This window comes from Dermochelys coriacea, chromosome 3 (assembly GCF_009764565.3).
Source record: "Dermochelys coriacea isolate rDerCor1 chromosome 3, rDerCor1.pri.v4, whole genome shotgun sequence".
In the NCBI taxonomy this organism is placed as follows: Eukaryota; Metazoa; Chordata; order Testudines; family Dermochelyidae; genus Dermochelys; species Dermochelys coriacea.
The window spans coordinates 174,552,981-174,559,960 of NC_050070.1; positions in this window are offsets into that span (position 1 = coordinate 174,552,981).

Genomic DNA, 6,980 nt, shown 5'->3' on the forward strand with positions numbered 1-6,980 from the left:
ATTAACATGCTTACATAATATTTATCCAGTTTGTGTGATGAGTGAACTTTGGATCCCAGGTTAGCTTTGTGCCTAGCAGTTGTCATATTCTACTGTGACCCAGTTTGACCACACCTATAATGATTTAGTAAATTAAAAGTAACCCTTGGGATTGTGTTCTATCTTTTATCACTGCCTGTTCCCATTTCCAATCTGCCAACAGCCTGTGAGGATTACTGTTGTTTATTTCATATGAATAGCTAAGAAATGCATTCATCCTGGCAATAAAGGTTCTCACTTTGTGAGGCATACTTCAGAACTGACTTGAAGAGTTTCCTGAAAAGTTACTCAGTTGGCTTGCTAGCATAGGAAGTAAATGGGAAGACCCACACAGTCTGTAATGACAGGTTTCAGAGTAGCAGTCGTGTTAGTCTGTATCCACAAAAAGAAAAGGAGGACTTGTGGCACCTTAGAGACTAACAAATTTATTTGAACAAGCTTTCGTGAGCTACAGCTCACTTCACTGGATGCATTCAGTGGAAAATACAGTGGGGAGATTTATATACACAGAGAACATGAAACAATGGGTGTTACCATACACACTGTAAGGAGAGTGATCAGGCAAGGTGAGCTATTACCAGCAGGATAGCGGGGGGGGGGGGGGGGTGTTGATGATGTGTTGGAGAGGTTTTAGTTGGCAGCTGAAGGTGATAGCTAGTGGTGTTCTGTTATTTTCTTTGTTGGGCCTGTCCTGTAGTAGGTAACTTCTGGGTACTCTTCTGGCTCTGTCAATCTGTTTCTTCACTTCAGCAGGTGGGTATTGTAGTTGTAAGAACGCTTGATAGAGATCTTGTAGGTGTTTGTCTCTGTCTGAGGGGTTGGAGCAAATGCAATTGTATCGTAGAGCTTGGCTGTAGAAAATGGATCGTGTGGTGTGGTCTGGATGAAAGCTGGAGGCACGTAGGTAGGCATAGCGGTCAGTAGGTTTCCGGTATAGGGTGGTGTTTATGTGACTATCGCTTATTAGCACCATAGTGTCCAGGAAGTGGATCTCTTGTGTGGACTGGTCCAGGCCGAGGTTGATGGTGGGATGGAAATTGTTGAAATCCTGGTGGAATTCCTCAAGGGCTTCTTTTCCATGGGTCCAGATGATGAAGATGTCATCAATGTAGCACAAATAGAGTAGCGGCATTAGGGGATGAGAGCTGAGGAAGCGTTGTTCTAAGTCAGCCATAAAAATGTTGGCATACTGTGGGGCCATGCGGGTACCCATAGCAGTGCAGCTGATTTGAAGGTGGCCAAGCCCCGAAGGCAGGGCTGGGGAGAGAGACTCTCACAGATCTTGGGAGACAGGCCAGTCCTTGCTTACAGACAGCCCCCCAGCCTGAAGCAAATACTCACCAGCAACCACACACCACACAACAGAACCACTAACCCAGGAACCTATCCTTGCAACAAAGCCCGTTGCCAACTCTGTCCACATATCTATTCAGGGGACACCATCATAGGGTCTAATCACATCAGCCACACTATCAGAGGCTCATTCACCTGCACATCTACCAATGTGATATATGCCATCATGTGACAGCAATGCCCCTCTGCCATGTACATTGGCCAAACTGGACAGTCTCTACGTAAAAGAATGAATGGACACAAATCAGACGTCAAGAATTATAACATTTAAAAACCAGAGAACACTTCAATCTCTTTGGTCACTTGATTACAGACCTAAAAGTGGCAATTCTTCAACAAAAAAACCTTCAAAAACAGACTCCAACGAGAGACTGCTGAATTGGAATTAATTTGCAAGCTGGATACAATTAATTTAGGCTTGAATAGAGACTGGGAGTGGATGTGTCATTACACAAAGTAAAACTATTTCCCCACGTTTATCTCTTCCCCCCCCCCCCCGCTGTTCCTCAGAGATTCTTGTCAACTGCTGGAACTGACCCACCTTGATTATCACTACAAAAGGTCCCTCCCTCCCCTGAGCACTCTCCTGCTGGTAATAGCTCATCTTAAGTGATCACTCTCCTTACAGTGTGTATGGTAACACCCATTGTTTCATGTTCTCTGTGTATATAAATCTCCCCACTGTATTTTCCACCGAATGCATCCGATGAAGTGAGCTGTAGCTCACGAAAGCTTATGCTCAAATAAATTCATTAGTCTCTCAGGTGCCACAAGTCCTTCTTTTCTTTTGACAGTCTGTAATGAAGAGCAAGAGCATTAGGCAGAATACTGAGATCACTGAGGTAACAGGGCAATCCAGTTCAGAAGTGATGAATGTAGTATACTAATAACAGCAACTACTACTGACGTTCATACCACAGCTAATTCGGAAAGTGCTAACTCATGTTGAGTCATCCTAACTCATCCAACTACTTGGGTGAGTAAGGGCTATAGGGTTGAGCTTAACTATATGACAACTACTGTATATTGTCTCCGAACCCTTGCAGAAGTGCAGTTGGGTATCTTCTGACTCAGTGGCCCCATTCTCCCGCCCCATACACCCAGAGTGGTGGGCATGTTCCTCCAAGATCTTACGGAGAACCCTTCACTGGGCTTGAGAGCCAGGAGCAGGACATCTTGGCTGGGGAATGTCCCCGGGGTGTGTGTTTCTGGGTTTGCAGGGACCACAGGGCCTGGCAGAGGCCCAGACAGCACAGGTGCATATTGTATTCCAGGAGAAGGCACAATCCAACCCATAGAGATTACTTCACTCAGCCAATTCGAGGGTAGAAGACAGCAGCATGTGAACAACACATAACAATACTATGTGGTGGTTCAAGGCAGAAAACAAAAAATTCCTCTTCCAAGTGAAACCAGCAAGGAATGTAGGGAGACATAATCGAAGAACTAGAGCTGGAGTTCCGACATACCCCTTGACTCCATCTACCTACTTTTTGTAAAAACTTAAATTAAAAAAAAAACAAAACTGATTCAGCTAAAAAAGTTTTAAAATGTTTCCCTTCTTGTCATCCTATACACTTACTGCTCACTGTCTATGGATGCATATATGATTAACATTTGCATGAAACACCACGGTCCCCAACTCTTTCTGCTGTCAGTTTATCCATTTTCTGATCAGAGCTTCTCATTCATGGGGTGAGCACAGTAAAAAGGGCAGTGTGAAAGGATCAAACCTCAATCTCATTTTGCGAGATGAGTGGGTTCTTCACATGCCGCTCAGACCCTTAAGTTCTACTCCTTCCTTTAAACATTTTTCTCTGGTTAGCACTGCTCAGCCCTTCACTCATATGTCCACCCACCCTTACACTGTGGTGCCTCCTTAGCTTCTGGATGAATGGAACACAATGTATTCAATTCTTGCTTGGTAAGATAAATCTTTGATATCACTTATGAACTTGCTATAAGTTGCACAGCTACAGACAAGCTAGCCAGTGCCATAAAAGTGAACCTAACCACTACCTAACTATAGCACATTAGCATATTTACAATGTATTCCTCTAGTACCATGTTTGAATTTCTCTTTATCATCTCACAGTAGACCAGAAGGCTTGAAGGAGGTTTTTTTAAATAAGGTAAACTACCAAATCTTGATCCTGGAAAGAACCGTTCATTTGGCTGAAGCTACTGTCTATCATCATGCAGCTTTGTACCATGAACTCATGAAGAGACAGTTATCAGACCTGGGTAATACTTGGATGACAAACATCTAAGGAAAAGCCAGCTGCTATAGAAAAGCTGCACCGGTGAATCAGTTTAGAAGCTCTCCCATTTCTGTGTCACAACTGAAATAATACCTGAACAACACACAGTAATCCATGAATCTTTGGGCATGGCTACACTTGCAGATATAGAGCGCTGTGAGTTAAACCCACCTTTGTAGAGCACAGTAGGGAAAGCGCTGCAGTCAGTCCACACTGACAGCTGCAAGCACATTGGCGTGGCCACATTTGCAGCACTTGCAGTGGCATTGGAAGCAGTGCATTATGGGCAGCTATCCCACAGAGCACCTCTTCCCATTCTGGCACTGTGGCTTGTGGAAAGGGGGTGGGAAGTGCGGGGCATTCTGGGTCCTGTCCCAATGCCCCATGATGCATCGGTTCGCATCCCAGCATTCCCTTTGCTTCCATCCACATTTGGTGCCATCTTTCAACGTTTTTTGTACTGCAAGCTCTGTCTTCCCTTTCGGTCTGCAGGAATGGATCCCGAACTGCTGAGGAGTATGCTGACGAGTCTCACAAGCACGTCACGTTTGGCAGTCAAGTTATTCCTTATGATCCAAAGTGACAGTGAGGGCTCCGACGATATCGACTTGAGCAACGCATATGACACGAGTTTGCTTGTGGCATTCATGGACATGCTCACCACCGTGGAACGCCGCTTTTGGGCTTGGGAAACAAGCACTGAGTGGTAGGATCACATCGTCATGCAAGTCTGGGATGACGAGTAGTGGCTGCAGAACTTTCAGCTGAGAAAAGCCACTTTTATGGGACTGTGTGAGGAGCTCGCCCCCACCCTGTGGCTCAAGGACATGAGATTGAGAGTTGCCCTGACGGTGGAGAAGCAGGTGGCTATTGCAATCTGGAAGCTGGCAACTCCAGACAACTACCGATCGGTCACTAACCAGTTTGGAGTGGGGAAGTCAACCGTTGGAATCATGTTGATGCAAGTTTGCAGGGCCCTTAAATGCATCCTGCTCAGAAGAACCATGAGTCTGGATAACATGCATGACATTGTGGCTGGCTCTGCACAAATGGGTTTCCCTAACTGTGGAGGGGTGATAGATGGCACACATATTCCAACTCTGGCACCAGCCCACCTAGCCTCTGAGTATGTTAATCGGAAGGGCTATTTCTCTATGGTTCTCCAGGCGCTTCTGGATCACTGTGGGCGTTTCATTGACATTAACGTAGGCTGGCCTGGAAAGGTGCATGACACACGCATCTTTCAGAACACTGGCTTGTTCAGGAAGCTGCAAGCCGGGATTTTTTTCCCAGATCAGAAGATCACCATAGGGGAAGTCAAAATACCCATTGTGATCCTTGGGGACCCCACTTACCCTTTAATGCCGTGGCTCATGAAAACCTACACAGGGAGCCTTGACAGCAGCAAGGAGCGGTTCAACAACAGGCTGAGCCGGTACAGAATGACTGTGGAGTGTGCTTTTGGCCATTTAAAGGGCCACTGGCATTCTCTGCATGGGAAGCTGGACCTGTCCGATGACGGCATCCCTGCGGTTATATCCGCGTGCTGTACCACGTGTTAAGGGAAGGGTGAAAGATTCATTCAGGCATAGAACCCGGAGGTTCAACACCTGGAGGCTGAATCTGAATGACCAGAGAGCAGGGCTATTAGAGGGGCCCAGAGTGGGGTTGCAAGGATTGCCTTGAGGGAGCAATTTGAGGCTGAAAGCCACCAGTAATGTCTGGTGCCCTGCACGGGAGTGAAGTGCAGTGGTTCCAATGTTAGTAGGAATCTGTGTTTGCTATGCTGACTTGCAGTGCCTGTTTCTTTCCTGGGATAAGGTATATTTTACTTTATACAATAATAAAGAATGTTTTCAAAGCCAAAAAATCCATTTATTGAAAAAAAAATTCATTTATTAAAAGAGACACAACTGTTTGGGAAACAGAAAAGGCAAGGGTGGGGAACAGTACAATCACAGATTTGTGTCTGTCCTGTCTGGAGTGCTGTGCAATGAGTGCTTCACTTCAGGATGTCTATACTGCATGGTGATGCGGGTTGAGTGCAGTGGGTAAGGGTCGTAGTTTTCAGGGCTGGGTGGTGAAGCTACAGGTGTTGGAGGCAGCTGGTGGCGGTAAGAACCCGGATGTTGGGGAAAGTGGGTTAGAGGTGACATGGGGGCACGAGGGAAAGAGTTTTGGGACAAGGGCTGCAGGGGCGGGACGGGCACGGTAGTGCTCCACCTGCATTGCTACGGGCGCCTGTATCAAGTCTCCTTTGCACTTAGCAGCCACTCTGTGCTTTGGTGCCGGCAATCCGCACTCTACTGGTGGACCCTTTCACTCTCCCACCACTCCTGCACTTTTTGATTTTCATTACTTGAGTGATGCATTATTTCAGGCAACGTCTTCCTTGCTTCTACATGGCCTCTTTCTGATTCTTTGGAGTCTTTTGGCCGATGATAACACGGATGGCTGAGATCTCAAGGTTGCATCTGTAAAGGTAAAATGCAACACTTAACAGAGGCAGCATTGTTTATACCAGACAGTGCAATGATTCCCCTGTACTTAAGGGCAAGCACAGTCTACACAATAGCTAATTTGCCCATCCCAAAGCAAGCGCACATAACCCATGGGGGCCCCAAAATGGTGAGTAAGCACAGGGTCAACTGTGACTGATTGTTTCACGGCTGTACTGTCCTCTGGGTTTCTGTGCCTTGGGGAGAGCCAACAGCAGCAGGGGGCCCCTAGACTGAACACTGTCCCCACATTTTCCACAGAAGTTCATCCTGGAAGATATCTCGCTACTGAGGGTGACCTAGGAAGCAAGGGAGGGTCTTCTACTGCAACGCGGCCTCTGCCCTGGCCCATATGCAGCTTGCCTATGTGCAGGAATGGTCCCCCTGCCCCTCACGGCACAGTGGCATGGAAAAGTTAGCCTGACTGGGTCAAGGACCACAGTGGCTGTCCTGAGAAACCTGTGCAAGTGCATTGCCCAAGTTTCAGATGAGACCTTTGAAGAGATCACTGAGGCTGATAACCACAATGTGAGAGAGCACATCAACACCCTATTCCACATCTAGGAATGCATGCAGCCCTAACCCTCCTTGCCCCAAGAGCCCGCACCAAATAACTTCCTTCCTAAAATAAAAGACGCTTACTGGGAACCTCCTCTGGTGTTTGTCCTTCCCCAAGCACCGGCCGCCGTAACAGGCTACCTTCCTCCTGGCTTGAGAACAGCTCCTGGCTGCATGCATCTAGGGATTCTGGGATGTCTTCCTCCACCTCAGCACCCTTGCTCCCACTCTGCTCCTCGTCCTCCTCCTTCTGCCTTGTTGCACTGGGCTC